Genomic DNA, 16,316 nt, shown 5'->3' with positions numbered 1-16,316 from the left:
AAGTTTTTATGGAAGAGGGTCTGCCTGCACAGAATATTAGTGACAATGGTGTTCAGTTCTTATCAAAACTTGCTAAATCTTATTTTGATAGAACAGGTATAATTCATAAAACCACTTCACTATATAATCCAAGTGGTAATGGATTATGCGAGAGATTTAATAAGGTTCTGAAAAATGCCATTCAAATTGCTAAGTTAAAGAGAGAAGATTGGGAAAATGGTATTCACAAAGCTGTTTGGTCCTACAGAACTAACATTCATGATGCTTTGAAGATGTCACTGTTTGAAATTATGAGGGGCTGTGTTGCTAGAACTAAGTACAATCCTAATTGGTTGCATAAGAAAGATTGTTTGGACATTTGTATGAACGAAATTAAGGGCAATATTACCGAGAAACATCTTCAATATAAAAAGAACTTTGACAATAAATTTGCCACTGGCTCTGCGAATGTTGAAACTGGCATGTTGGTTAAGGTTAAAAAACCTTGGAAGGTTCGCATAGGTGAATCTCAATTTTCAAAACCGTTAATGATAAAAAAAGTTTTAAGAAATGCTGTTCTTTTAAGTGATGGGAAGGTGTGGAATTTAAGAAGGATTGCTATTTACAAAGGGAAGAAGGATTTATGTACTGATTCCATTAATTCTGCATATTTTTCTAATATCTCTCCAGAATCTCAATTTGTTCAAAATGAGGATCATGGTAAATAAATAAATAAAATGGTGGTTTGCTTTTTTCTGAAAATGTTTCTGCTCCTGTTAATGCCTCAAATGAAAATATCTCTGGAAGTATTAACAGTGAAGCTAATTCAGAAAAAGTCAACAAGAAAGGGTTGGTTTCCACTGGAACTGTTAGAGATGCTAACATTTCAGACGATTATTGTTCATCAAATCAAAACTTCAACAATACCACTGTTAAAGATTATATTTGTACTAATGATACTGTTGTTGAAAAGAAACGCATTTGCTCCAAACCCAAATGGTTACAAGATTTTGTTTGTTGATTATTCTGTTTCATTTCTTTTATTTTATAAGGAAGAAGATGTGTTGTGTTGCTCCTTTAAGTTATGTTTCAGAATTGTTTTGCTTTAACATTCTTTATGGTCACAGGATTCTCTTCCAGCTCCTGTGCAGACAGTTGCTGGGGAAGAAGTCCTGCGTAGGTTGTATCCTACCTTGCTCCAGTGCTTTCCATCAATAAACTCATTTTTATACTAATTATTGAGTGGATCCAATACTACAGACCCCCACCAACTTTTTTTTTCATACCCAGGATAGACCTTGTTAGAAATGGGGATTTCTGGTTGGCTAAGGCTTGCGCCAAAGCCAGGCAGAAACCACCACTCTAGTCAGGGCAAGGAAGTCACCCGCCAAAGATAACCCCTGCTCACCCCCTTGGTAGCTTGGCACGAGCAGTCAGGCTTATCTCAGAGGCAATGTGTAAAGCATTTGCGTGCGCACCCAGCAACAACACCCAAGGCCCACCACAAAGGAAACTCCACACAAGGTTATATATAAAAATAGCCTTCGTATTATACCAAACACATTAGATAATAACCACACAATTTACACTGTGCCACTGGCATGGGCGGAATTTACAGGGGATTATATACACAGAACAGGGCCACATAGACCACTGTCGGGTATAAGCACTTTTAGAACTAGCACTTGGTAGAAATATCACTTTGTAGGAATAGCACTTAGAACATAGAATAATTGTAGCACCAAATAAACATTTGTAGAACACAATCAGTAACCACTGGTACAAGGTAAGTACATCCTACACAATCCTAGGGCATATATCATGCAGGGAACCATGAACTCACTAGCATAACTATACTAGGTAAAACAACCTCCTAAGCATAAACACATTTAGAGGTATCAGAACACAGGGTGCGCAAAACATACTACACACAGTACATTTCCTAACACCCAACGCATTAGCACATAAATCACCATAGCACATAAATCACATTAGGGTCCAGGTTGTGCCACTGCGCCAAGACCCTAAACGTAGCAGCTGCCCACTACTTGCTGGGCAGCTGAGGACAAGAACAGGGCCTAAACGCTGCAGCTGGCACTAAGTGCTGCGCAGCTGTGGAAGGCCAAGGTAGGGGCGAAGGAGTGCGTCCCACTCATGAGTCACATAGAGCAAGTCCCTAGGAATCAAAACCTAAATGTGCAGCTGCCCACTACTTGCTGGGCAGCTGTGAAGCAAACTGCGACGGGGCCCCTCACCGGCCCATAGGACTAAAACTGGGCCAACTGTTGGAGCCCTCTGGCTCTAGAAATACAGGTTGCGCATAAGGTGGAGCCCTCGGCTCTGAACACACATGTGCCCCGTCGTCGGAGCCTCTGGCTCTGAAGTCAGCTATGCCCATTGTGGAGCGCACTAGCGCTCTGAAACAACATGTGTCCCCACGCACTGGGGCTTTAAAAGAAACTGTGCCCCCTTAGAGCCATCTAGGCTCTGGAAATCACTGGGGCCCTCCGGGCGGTAACACGGGCCCCCCTGGCACTAGGACCCCCACTGGGGTCTTCCCGAACATCCTCCCCGTTGCTGGAGCCACGCATGGCTCGGTACAACGGTGGGGCAGCAGCAGCAGCACACCCCTGGTAGATTCAAGTCAGGAAAAACAAGAACATTTTCATGGGGTCACAGCCCCTCTTTTATAGACATTTTCTTTGTCTCCAAAGGTACAGGCAAGGGGCGAACCAGATGCAACTGGTTCCTGAGCACTTTGTTTTGCTCAGCCCCTCTCCCTATTCACAGGACAGGCCAGGGACATCAGTCGCACCACAGGGGGCGGAGCCAGCATTGTGTAGGGAAAGCCCAGCCCTATTCAGGTCCCAGGTGTACTCCACCCACCCATCTGGCTGTCAATCTCTCTATTCACCACCGGGGCAGACCTATCCTGACTCCTGGAGCCAGGCACACCAGCCAGCTCCAGCCAATCACAAGCCAGACAGTCAGTTCACATTTATTACACAGACATGCCAACTTCTAGAAGTGGCACTTCCACACTAGACACATTAAAGCTGCACACATCATCGCGCAGCATTTAATCTCACGAGTTCGCACGTACCAAACTCAACCCTGCTCTCCCCACACATCAGGACTATCATGGACATACATATCCCCCATGCATTCCTATGGGAGGGCAGGCCAATCTCACACACGCACTCAGAGAGCGAACGCACTTTACACTGCGCCACAGTGCTAAAGTGCGCAAAGACCAGAAATCACTATAATGATGTAACAAAAAAAGGCAAAAAGTTCAGGGGTGAACCTGCCAAAAGGGCCAAGTCCAACAGACCTCTTAGGAAAGGGGGCGGCCTGGCGGTTATTTATCACAAAAAGCTGCAACCTCTTTTTGTTTCTGCTTCAAACTTGGAGTGTGAGGACCTGTCAATCTCCATGAGGCTCGCTCCAAATTAATTTTTTTAAGCTATGCTCATTTATCGCCCACCAGACCCTAGAGGTGCTTTCTTAGATTCAATCGGGTCTTCCTTGGAGGATGGACTTTGCGCCGACTCCTTCACTGTGCTGGGGGATTTTAATTTCCATCTGGAGGATGCCCTTGATGGAGAAAACATAAGACTGGCTCAGATTATGCTGGGTGGGGATCTTGAGCAGCGAGTAAAGGGTCCAACGCATGATGCTGGCCACACGTTAGACGGCATTTTCTCTAATCTGCCTAATCTGTCAATTCAAGAAACTCTGCCCCTAGCCTGGTCCGATCATGCGGCCATTTTCTTCTCCTTGGGTTTAAAACAGCCCAAGACATCAAAAATTGGCCCTAGAAAAAAAATTGCTGTCAGAGACTGGAAGAATATAGAGAAGGACGAGCTAGGGAGGGTACTATCAGGCTCGGCCCCCTCCCTTCTGTCCAATGTGGAGGAAGCCACCTCAAACTATACAAATTGGATCAATGCTCCCTGCAGCATGCTTGCTCGTGTCAAGAAGTTCACCCCGAGAAGAGCTGTTCCATCAGCTCCTTGGTTCTCAAGAAAGATGCAAGAGCTTAAAACTGTTTGTAAGAGATGGGAGCGCAGCTGGAGGAGGGGATACTGCCCCCAAAAGAAAGCAGCCTATAAGACTTGCTTAATTCTGTATAAACAAGCCCTTTTAGAGGAAAAAAAACCTATTTCTCCGATATGATTTTAAAAGCTAAATCTTCTTCCAGCGAATTATTTAAAACTTTTCAAAAGCTCTCAATTCCTAGCGAACCTAAGGCACTTAGTAGCCCGGAATTTTGTGACACTCTTGCCTCCTTCTTTCTTAAAAGGTGCAGGATATCTTTTCCTCTTTTTCCAACCGGAATCCTGATGAAGGGCCTACAACTTTGCCTTCTGTCCAGGAGGGCCAGGTAGGGAGAAAGTTGGAGAGTTTCTCCACCATAAAATCTGTTAGAGACTATCAACCTATTAAAAGGAGCACATTCAGGTTCGCCATCAGATCCCTGCCCCATTTTTCTGGTTAACAACAATCCTGAAGTTTTTGATCAGCAGCTCACACCACTATTTAACATCATCTTGGAGTCAGGTCAGTATCCCACGGCTTGGAAGTCAGCCTCTATTGGTGATCCCAATAGTTATCGACCAATCTCTGGTCTCCCTCTTCTAGCTAAAATACTGGAGAAACTGGTCAATGTTCAGCTTAACAACTTTCTCCAGGATAATAGTGCGCTTGATTCTACCCAGTTCGAATTTCGAGCTGAACACAGTACGGAGCTTGCCCTGTTAAAAGCCACTGAGGAGATTTGAGAAGCGGTGGATCAGGGGGGCTCGGCTATTCTCATTATGTTGGACCTGTCCCCGGCTTTCGACACGGTCCATCATGAGGTTTTGATGGACCGTCTAGCCATAGCCGGGATCAGGGGTATTGCCTGGGCTCTCCTGAAATCCTTTCTGGCAAACAGGACGCAATGCGTGGAAATTGGAAGAGCGAGCTCCAAGCCTTTTGTGCTCCCCTGCGGAGTACCCCAGGGGTCATTGTTAAGACCTACGCTTTTTAACATCTTTGTCAGCCCCCTAGCAACTCTTATTAGATCTTCTGGGTTTAACTTGACGTTCTACGCTGACGACACGCAAATCGTGTTGTCCTTGAAGCGTGATAATTACATGGATGCGGCCTCAAAATGCCACGATTGCAAGAGTTCCATTCCAATGGATGACGGCAAACTGTTTGAAACTTAATGCCGGTAAGACCAAAGTGGTTATCTTCGGTAATAGACCCAAGTTCTGGTCTCAGGAATGGTGGCTAGAGGAAATTGGCGATCTACCCTCACCCGTTCTCAAAGCCAAAAACCTGGGGGTGATGGTGGATAGCAATCTCACCTATGGGGACCATGTTAGCAGGGTAGTCTCCACAAAAAATGTTCTGCTAAGAAAATTAAAAAAGATTAAATCGGTGCTAATAGAGGACAGCTTCAGGACTGCTGTAACCGCACTTGTCTTGCAGAGGCTAGATTATTGCAATGGATTAATTTTGAATTTGCATAAGAAACATCTGCACAGATTGCAATTGGTGCAGAATGACACAGCCAGACTGTTGACCAACACCCCAAAGTATGTTTCCGTGAGAAATGGTCTTAGACACCTCCACTGGCTGCCAGTGAAACAGCGGATTACGTTTAAGGCCCTATGTACTGTATTTAAGGCTCTAATGAACAGTGGACCGGAATTTCTTAAAGGCCGCTTTAAATGGTATATGCCGGTTAGATCTTTGCGGTCACTGACAACCAAACAGGTAGCTGTCCCCTTAGTCAATACAGTTAACTGGGGTGGACGTAGTTTCACTTGGGGAGCTGCAAAGGCATGGAACAATCTGCCATTTCAGCTCAGAAACTCCCCTGATCTCCTCACCTTCAGAAGTGGATTGAAAACTTTACTGTTCTTGGAATAGGTTGGTTGCAGTTTTTAGGATGGCAGTTGCTTCAGCGCCAGGACACCCAAGGGTAACAGTGGGCTCTACAAACTCTATTAACATAACATAACATAACGTATTAGCTCCTCGCCAGGGCCAAACTGAAATTAATAGTCGCAATGATAACAGTAGTGGCTGCTACGGGATGGGAGTGGTGAACGGGGGGAATGGGGTGGTGGAGGGTGGAGGAATGCAATAAAAAAGGACTTGTCTTTGACGGCCGGCTGCCACCTCTCCTCCATCCTCGTCCTCTTAATCTTCCTGCCCCTGCCGGCGGCAGCAAGAAGCACCAGGGCAGACAGGCTCCCCTGAGCCAATTACAACGCTGCAATGCAGGGTTGTGATTTGTCTGAATGCTGTGGATCACTGCTCAGATTGGAACAGGGAGCCTGTGCATGTTCAAGTTCAAGTTCAAGTTCAGGCATTTATAAAGCGCACTACTCACCCAGAGGGTCTCAAGGCGCTAGAGGGAGGGGTTCACTGTTTGTCGAATAGCCATGTTTTCAGTTCTTTTCTGAAGGAGATGTGATTCTGAGTAAGGCGGAGGTGGGTGGGGAGTGAGTTCCAGGTCTTGGCAGCCAGGAAGGAGAAGGATCTGCCACCCATGGTGGTTTTTCGGATGCGCGGGACTGCGGCGAGGGCTTGATTGGATGATCTTAGTTGGCGGGTGGGATAGTAGAAGGACAGTCGGGTGTTGAGGCATTCAGGTCCTAGATTATAAAGGGCCTTGTGTGCGTGGGTAAGAAGGCGGAAAGTAATTCTTTTGTTGACGGGAAGCCAGTGGAGGTTTTTTAAGTGACCGGTGATGTGCTCTTGGCGCGGGATGTCTAATATGAGTCTCGCTGATGCGTTTTGGATGCACTGGAGCTTTTTCTGCAATTTTGTTGTAATTCCGGCGTAGAGTGTGTTGCCATAGTCCAGTCGACTCGTGACCAGTGCATGGGTGACAGTCTTTCTTGTTTCGAGGGGGATCCAGCGGAAGATCTTTTTGAGGATGCGAAGGACGTTGAAGCAGGAGGACGATACGGCGTTGACTTGTCTGGACATCGAGAGAGAGGAGTCTAGAATGAAGCCAAGGTTACGTGCATGGTCTGTGGGTGCTGATCCCAAAGCGGAAGGCCACCAGGAGTCGTCCCAAGCTGAGGGGGAGGATCCTAAGATGAGCACCTCCGTTTTGTCTGAGTTGAGTTTTAAGCGGCTCTGTTTCATCCATTCGGCTACTTCTTTCATACCTTCGTGGAGGTTGTTTTTGGCGGTGTTGGGGTCTTTGGTGAGGGAAAGGATTAGCTGGGTGTCGTCGGCGTAGGAGATGATGAGGTTGTGTTGACGTGCGATGGAGGCGAGGGGACTCATGTAGACGTTGAAGAGGGTGGGACTGAGTGAGGAGCCTTGAGGTACGCCGCAGATGACTTCGGTGGGCTCTGAGTAGAAAGTGTAGTGCAGACCAGACCTGACCAGAAGTGTAGTGCAGCCTGGTAGGAACAAGCAAAGTGCGCATGAACTCTTTGATCGGCCCAAGAGGGCCGGCCAAACAGTTCATGCACACTTAGGGAGTGCACACCACTCCTACCTTGCTCTAGTCAACCCACCGGCTCCACCACTGACTGCAATAGGGAAAAAAATGATAATAACAATAGGGGTATTATCATTTCATGTTCTCTTTTGAGCAGTGGGGCGATGCTCATCCGTCTTAGCGGAGGAGTCGCCACTGAATAATAACCCAGAAGGCACTTATGGAAGAACACCTTTGTCATCAGTCTAATTAACAAAACACTATTGGCATGGGTGGTAATTGCTTTGCAGTGGCTGTAGCCAGACTCTAGGATACTAAATCAATCAAAATATGCTTTATTTGATTTAAAAATGTTAAATCATAAACACACAATACATTAAAAACAAGAATACATCGATTCAGATATGTGAGTTTAGCAATATATTATAAATAACATCAATTAAAATTAGAAGAAACAGGACTACAAACTGATTTGAGTGCTCAGCCATATCATACATAAAATCCATAAACAGCTAAGAGAAAAAAGGGACTTCCATGGTTTTCCTGTATCTAACCACCCCTTTCAGATATTTAGCTATATGATAAGTAAAAATGTAATCATCTAAAAATTTTAACTTTTTGAAGGCAGGTCGACATAGTCTCAGGCCATGCCTTTTTAGTTTAGGCAGAATCTATCTTTTCCTGATTAAAATATAAAACTTACGGGGCGTGTCCAAGATGGCGACGGAGTAGGACGTTCTTCTAGGTCCCTCCGGCGCCACTAAACTTCAAGCATTGTCTAGCACCCTCTCTGGGCTCGTTCTCACCGGCGAACCGACTGGGGGGAGCTCCGCACTGCTGCGTGGGTTCGCTTGGTGCCCTCCCGGTGTCTCCCGGTGCCCGGAGCGAGGAGATAGCGTCTGCGGCCTGCTTGCCGAGCGTTCAGCACGGCTGCCCCGGAGTGTGCAGTGTGGCGGAGGAGCCGCAGTTCTGCCTTTGCCGCCTACGGCCTCCGGCTCATAGCCTTGCGGTGAGGTTCCTGCCCCCGAGCGCCCGGGACTGTGGGGCTGTGAGGGTGCCGAGACTTCCGCAGTTGTGGTGCCCTGCTCGCAGCCTAACCTCCGGCCGGAGGAGAGGGGGCCGGCAGAGGGAGCAACTTGAGGCCGGGGATGTGAGGCCTGGTTGGCACGGAGGTTGCCGAGTCGGGTGCCGCTGGGCCCCCCGTGCAGATTGGCCGCTCACACTTGGCTGCGGCGGGTGAACGGGGCGGGTGGCTGGAGGTCCCCTGGTATGCTGCCGCCTCGCTTTGCCGCTTGAGACCTGTGCCCTGACTGGAGTGCTGTGCCCTGTCTGGGGCGTGCTGCCTGGAGTGCCCGACCCCTGTATCGCTGCAGATTACTGGAGGGGCAGCGCAGCCTAGACCTGTGCCGTGGGGATACTTAGGCGCTGGAACTCTCTGCCCCCTGCATGCGCCCTTGAGAGAGTGAACTGAGTCGCCGCCTGGGGAGGCCTGCCCTATTCGTGATTCGGGGCCTACAGAGTGCGACGACGACTGCGGAGCTCTAGGGATGCTTCTAGTGGACCCCACTGACAACCAGGACAAGACTTCTAACACTTCTTCTGGTGTGGTGGAACATACGAAATCAGCGCGATGACCACCAAACCACGCAAGGAGAAGCCGGGCAAGGACGCCCCACCGAGGGGATCTCAGCAGACGGCGTCGCCGGGTCCCAGCACCTCGCCCAAGCTAAGAGACGACGAAGCACCCGCCACTAAGGCTTTCATGTTGGAACTATTCTCTGCTATTAAGGAGGACATTTCAGAGCTCCGCTCCCAACTAGCATCAGACCTCCGCGAGGTGAGGAGAGATGTGGATGGCATTGGAGAGCGGGTGGCCACGCTGGAAGATCATGATTTGGGTGTGGCAGAAGAAGTGCACCAACTCCAGCAGGATATGATCCGCCACACGGAGCAGAACTTAGACCTCCAGGCTCACGCGGAGGACTTGGAAAACAGGTCCCACCGGAATAGCATCCGCATCCGAGCGGTGCCCTGGGACGGGGAAGCTGGAGACCTGCGGGGCTACGTAGAGGCCCTTTTCCTGCAGATCCTGGGTGAGGAGGATCTTCGCGACATCCGTATGGACAGAGTTCACAGAGTCTGCCGAGAGGAGGGGGGCTCCCCCCCCAGATATTCTGGTTTGCATTCACGACTTCCAACTGAAAGAACGCATTCTTCGAAAAGCCTGAGGGATTCCCTCATTGACTTTTAGGGACCACCGCCCCCAGCTGTTCCAAGACCTGATGGCCTCGACGCTTCAGAAGAGACGCATATTTCGACCTGTGACCGCCTTCTTGCGCGAACAAAATGTGGCCTACTCTTGGGGCCATCCCTTTCGCCTTATCTTCCGATGGCAAAATAGATTGGTTCAGATCCGATCTTTGCAGGCTGCCAAGGACCTCTTGGGTCTGGAAGACGCTGCTCCCTCCCCGAGAGGGGGGAGCTCCCCATCGAGGAGGAGACAACGCTCCCCGTCCTGGCAGAGGGTGGGCAACGCGAATGCACTGAGGAGGCCGGACCCCACGCTCAGCTTGCAGGAGAGAGGCGCAGCGGTTGCTTCGGTAGCCACAGTGACAGAGGCACTGTCACAGAACAGCTCCGGAGCGGCCTGAGCCCTGAGAGGCCGCACTGGTGACGTCGGGGGGGCACCCCCCATCAGGTACTGTGGGTCCTCATGTACTTTTGGGAAGACGCCCCGGACCGGGCCACGGGTGGGACATTGACTGTTGCCCGGGCCCCCACCCCGTGAGGGTACCTACGGACGTCCGCACTCTGGGACTGTCAAACCCTCTGGTAATTTTTGTGGGACTTTCCCTCAAGTTTTTTCATTACCTTTCTCTGTTCTGTTGGTATGTGGTGGGGTTTGCGAGGTTTGGTGGGGAGGGGGTGTATGGGTGGGCTAGTGGGAAGGTTGGGGGAATTGGTTATTGGGGGGGCAGTGGTGGTGACCGTGTTATGTTTGTGTGGGCTGCTTCCGGCTGGTGGAGTGCGGTGACTTTGCCTTCTGGTCCGTTGGGCCCGGGTCCATGGGAAGATGCGTGGCTGGGGGACGGAAGAGGAGAATCAGCGGGGTACTGGGTGGTAGGCACCCTCCTGGAATGTGCTTCTTGTGGTTGTACTTGTTTTGATGCATCAGCGCGACTCGACTTTTGGCGGCTTCAAGTGGGGGGGACTGAGGAGTTCCTTGACCATGTTCAGGTAGCGGGGGGAAGGGTTTTTACTATGTAATGCCACTCAATATAGGAACATGGAATGTGAAAGGCTTGAATTCCCCGCAAAAACGCCAGAAAGTCTGGAAGTATGGGAATGATCACCAGCTGGATGTGGTGGGCCTCCAGGAGACCCATTTGGCGAGCAAGGATGAGCTCCGTCTTAAGCATAAACACTTCCTCCTTATGTACAGGTCCTCAGCCTCCACGAAGTACAGGGTGGTGGCCCTTCTCTTCCGGTCTGACCTTCACTTTCAGCCCATGGGTGTGCGCAGCGATAAGGAAGGTCGGTGGCTGATGGTCAAGGGTCTGCTGCATGATAAACAGTGCACTTTTGTGGTAGTGTATGCTCCGAATGCAGGCCAAAATAACTTTCTCCAGGACTTGCTACGGAAAGTGGATGATTTTGTTGAGGGAGCCCTGTTTTTGATGGGGGACGTTAACCTGGTGTGGCACAAGGAAATGGATAGCTCGCACTGTCAAAGATCCGACACTGGTTTGTTCTCCACTGAGACGCAGCGGCTGATAGGGGACTTGGGTATGGTGGATGGATGGTGCTCTCTCCATCCCCATTCTCGGGATTACACCTTCTTCTCCCATGTCCATCACTCCTATTCCTGTCTGGATCACATTTTTTTAAGTCAGGGCCTTAGGGGAGATGTCCGCGAGGCTCGTATGTTCCCGCTATCTGTCTCTGACCATAGCCTTCTCGTGCTCTGCCTACACTGGTCGGCGAGGAGTAAAGGGCAGCGCAAGTGGTACTTCCCGGCCTCTCTGGTCCGGGATGAGCCCTCCTGCGTAAGGCCATCCGGGAATTTTTCGCTCTCAACCCTGTGTCCGATACCTCGGTGTTCACCACCTTGGATGCCTTCAAGGCGTCGGTGAGGGGCACCTGCCTGGCCCTCAATGCTAACCTTAACAGACTTCGGCACAAGGAACGTGAGGACCTGGAGGGAGAACTCGCTGCCCTTGAACAAGCGCATAAACGGAACCCTTCCAGACTGACCCTGCGCCCATTGACGGCGGTTAGGGGGAAGCTTAGGGCCCACTATGCCAACAGAGCGGAGTTTACCCTGCTGAAACTTCTGCACCTTTCCTACTCCCAGGGGAACAAAGTGGGGAGACACCTGGCTCGCGAGCTCAAGGATAAGCGAGAAAGGGACTACATAGGGGGTATCCAAGATGCGGCGGGGACTCTACAACATAGGGACGAGGTCAAGGCTGATCTCTTCGGGAGCTTCTACGCGGCACTCTATACGGGGAAGCCTCTGACCCTGAGGCCCAGCGGAACTACCTGGATGGTCTTCCTCTGACCCGGGTCTCCGAGGAGTGGAATGGATTACTTGCGGCCCCATTCACCAGAGAGGACGTACTGGATGCTATTGAAGCCCTGAAGCCCCACAAGGCACCGGGGCCAGATGGCTATACTGCCCTTTTCTACCAGACCTTCACGACGGAGGTGAGCGACTTTCTAGCATCCCTTTTTAATGCCATGGCTGAGACCGGGGAAACGTCGGGCTCAATGGCCGAGGCCTTGATCTCGGTCATCCCCAAATCGGGGAAAGACCCGTCCAAATGCTCTTCATACCTCCCGATAGCTCTCCTCAATATCGACGCCAAGTTGTACTCCTCCATCATTGCGAGTAGACTCCAGGACCTGATGCCGGCGCTCATCCATCCGGATCAATCTGGGTTCATTAGGGGACGCCAAACCCATGACAATACTAAGAGAGTCATCCATTTGATAGAGAAGGCTGACAGATTTTGAATCCCGGCGGTCCTGGTGGGCCTTAAAGCAGAAAAGGCCTTCGACCGGGTGGACTGGGGCTTCCTATTTCATACCTTGTCCGCATTCGGTTTTTCGGCCCAGTTCCTTTCCTTGATTAGAGCGAACTATAGCAGCCCCCGATCTAGAGTAGCGGTGAACGGCCACCTGTCAAAATGTTTTTCGCACTCTTGAGGCACCATGCAGGGCTGCCCTCTTTCCCCCCAGCTCTTCGCCCTGAGTATTGAGCCATTGGCGCTAGCGGTGCGGGAGCATGAGGGAATACGGGGTCTCCCCTTTACGGGAGAGCAGCACAAGATTACCCTATTTGCTGATGACGTTCTCCTATCTCTTAAGGACCCAGTCCACTCTCTCCCGCATGTACAGCAGGTTCTGATGCGCTTCGAAGAGGTGGCCGGCTTCAAGGTAAACTACGATAAATTCTATGTTCTCAACCTTACGCTTTCTTCGGCGGAGGTAGACCGATTGCGACCGCTCACGGCGCTGCCGTGGGCCTCCACCTCCATCGTGTACTTGGGGGTCCGGCTGACTCCATCGATAGGGAAATTGTACTCTGCAAACTTCCCTCCCTTGCTAGCACAGATTCGAACCGACCTGGAGCGCTGGAAACCGAAATATATCTCGTGGCTGGGTAGGATCCACGCACTTAAAATGGTTACTCTACCCAAATTCTTATATCTCTTCTAGGCGCTCCCTATACCACTGGAGATGGACTTCTTCCGGCACCTCAAAACCCAGATGCTCCGGTTTATCTGGCAGGGGGGACGAGCGCGCGCGGTTTTCCTTTGCTACTCTCCGTCGGCCGCGGAGGGAGGGGGGAGTGGGCCTCCCCGACATGCATTTATATTACAAAGCCGCGCAGTTACGAGTCTTGGTGGAGTGGTCCCAACAATTCTCGGAGAAACACTGGCTACACATGGACAGAAGTGTAGCTGGGAGATCGATCTGGGATTTGGCGTGGAAACCTAAAGGTGATAGGCCCAAAAATGCCTACATTAGTACTCCCACCGGCACTACCCTGAAGGTCTGGGACACAGTGTCTGGAGATGACCGCTGGACTAGGCTCCCATCTCCCTTTACGCCAATCCACTTTAACCCGTCCTTCCCGCCGGCACAACGGGAGGGCCCTTTCGACGTCTGGCGGGAGGGGGGTTGTCGCGCTCTCACACACCTGTTTCATGGCCCTACTCCGCTTACCTTTAACAACTGTATGCGAGACTATGGAGTCCCCCTGTCCGAACACTTCCATCACGTTCAGCTGCTCCATTGGGCCACGTCGTCTGCAGTCAGCGACGCTGCCACGAGGCCCCCTCCCCATTTGAGGCCTTCATTTTGCGGACTGCCTCCATGAAGGGCGTTATCTCCTTCCTCTATGATCTTTTGCTTACCTCCGTCGTATCTCCTCGTCCCCGATACATGGGCATGTGGGAGGAACTCCTCGGGCACGACATTTCAGAAGGGGAGTGGTCGCGCCTATGGCAGGACATCACCGCACATAATCACTCGGTGGAACTCAGGGAGGCCCATCTTAAAACTCTCATGGACTGGTACTTATACCCTGCCAAGTTGCATCGCATTTTCCCGTCCTCCTCTGACAGGTGCTGAAGGGGCTGTGGTTTGCTTGGGGACTTCCGCCACATCTGGTGGGACTGCCCGATCATCCGCCCGTACTGGGCCGAGATTCTATCCCACATCAAAGAGATTTTTGGGTACCCTGTGGCTGACTAAATGGCCCATGTGCTGCTGGGTCTTCGGGACCCGGAGCTCGAACACCAGACTTGGGCGGATAAAAAGATAATGTGGCTGTGTTTCGGTGCTGCTAAACTCACGCTAGCTGCAGCCTGGAAGAAACCGGAGGCCCCCGCGATCTCCCAGTGGCATGCGAGGTTGTGGAAACTGCTGAGCATGGAACGAGTAGCGGACATCTTCCTAGGCAACTTCAAAAACTTTATGTTTCGCTGGGGCCCCTTGGTCCGCTTTCTATCCAGGGGATTACCATCCGCGGTTTGCCCATCCACAGTGCGAGCTCTCCACTTGTTTCAGGTTTGAATGTTGGATTCGGAATGATTGACTGAGTGAATGTTGTCACCACCACTGGGGGAGGGGGGGTTCTTTGTTAATTTGTATTCTTGCGACACTCTAAACGATGGCTGAGGCATGGCCAGGGCCTGTGCAACAGGCGAGGTGTTTCAACGTCGCTACCTCTACCTCACTGAGCCTCCACTCCACCGAGACTCTAGATCTGCGGCTCACTTATGACATTGCTTGGCCCATCCTACTGCTTCATGGGACTGCCTTTCACGCTGGATTGTGGCTGTTCTCTAGCCTTTATTATCTTTATTTTCTGCTTCTATGATTGCCCCCTGTGTGGGAAGATGTGCGGGTTTGTCGCTTTTCTTCCTCTGTTCTCTTTACTAAAACAAAATAAAGCTTTTAAAATAAAAATATATAAAACTTACAAAAAAAACAATATGAATTGTAGACTGTGCAGATATATCATCGCAAGGACATGAGCATAGAGAGCGTGACCAGTCATTGATCTTAGGGAATGTGACCATATTATGAAAATTGCATAAGCGTATGCGGGTCAATAGCAACCTGTCATAGTTTCCTGGTGTTTTTATTAAATAGGGTTGTATCCCTGGTTGGGTCAGGAGATTTGCTCTAACAGATGTCTTCATGATATTGGAGGACAATCTGAACGTCTCCAGGTGGTTGATGCATAATAGCTTTAATTCCTTCCTTGTAACAATTGTCAGACTGTCGGGATTAACAAAATGCTCGGGACAACCTAAGTCATTCATAAAGTTTTTTACATATGCAAGCCAAGGAATACAATGTGCCCTTTGCAAGTTCAAACAGTCGTTTATCACGTTCTGATTAGGACCAGTTGCAATACCAGTCCAGACCTTATGCCTTAATAAGATCGTCTGGATTTTAATTAGGTCGGACAGGTATGACATTTCCAATTCGGGGTGAGAAATATACATTGCTGTACTATTCGGAACAGCTAAAAGATATCTTAGGAACCTGTTCTCAACTTGCTGTAGGGACTCTACATTTGCATGACCCCAAATACCAGCACCATACATAGCAATTGAGGTACATTTGACTTTGTAGATTGTCAGGAAATCATTAATAGGACGCTTTCCTACCTTCCTGACGAAGTTTATCAAGGCTCCTATGGCTTTGGCAAACAGCAATTTTCTAGCATTAATGGCTTTGGCCCATGATCCCCTTCTTTCAATAACGATTCCCAAATTTGAGAAGTAGTTAGCAAATTCACGTTTTTTATTGTTGATGAAAATGTCACGACACTTAACATTGGGCTGACTACATTTCATAGTAAATGTTTTAGTGAAGTTTATGTTACGGTCTAAACTGAGCATATAAGATGCGAAGCTCTAGACAATTTTCTGCAGGCCGATTGGTGTGCAGGCTAAAAGAACAGCATCATCAGCGTATAATAATGCTCTAATTGGCCGTTTGCCAATACTAGGTAGATCCTGACATTCCCTTGATAAGGTAGTGCCCAAGCTGTTTATATAGAGGGTAAAAAGGAGGGGGGCTAACACGTACCCCTGCCTTACCCCTTCCTGACAGGGTAATTGTGACTAAGTTCATCTGTTCTCCCATAGTGGACCCTTGCCAGAGCATCTAGATAAGACTATTTTAAAAAGTTAATAAGTAGCGTTGCCACCCCCATGGACTCTAGTATACTCCTCACATTCTGGTGATTAACACAATCAAAGGCCAAACTCAGATCAATAAAGCACAGTTAAAGGTTCCCCGTTTAGCCTGTGTATATTTTCCCAATAGAAGACTTAAGTTTAAGCTCTGTTCC

Source organism: Lissotriton helveticus, chromosome 12, assembly GCF_964261635.1.
Source record: "Lissotriton helveticus chromosome 12, aLisHel1.1, whole genome shotgun sequence".
Lineage (NCBI taxonomy): Eukaryota > Metazoa > Chordata > Amphibia > Caudata > Salamandridae > Lissotriton > Lissotriton helveticus.
Note: the sequence above shows the minus strand (reverse complement) of the source record.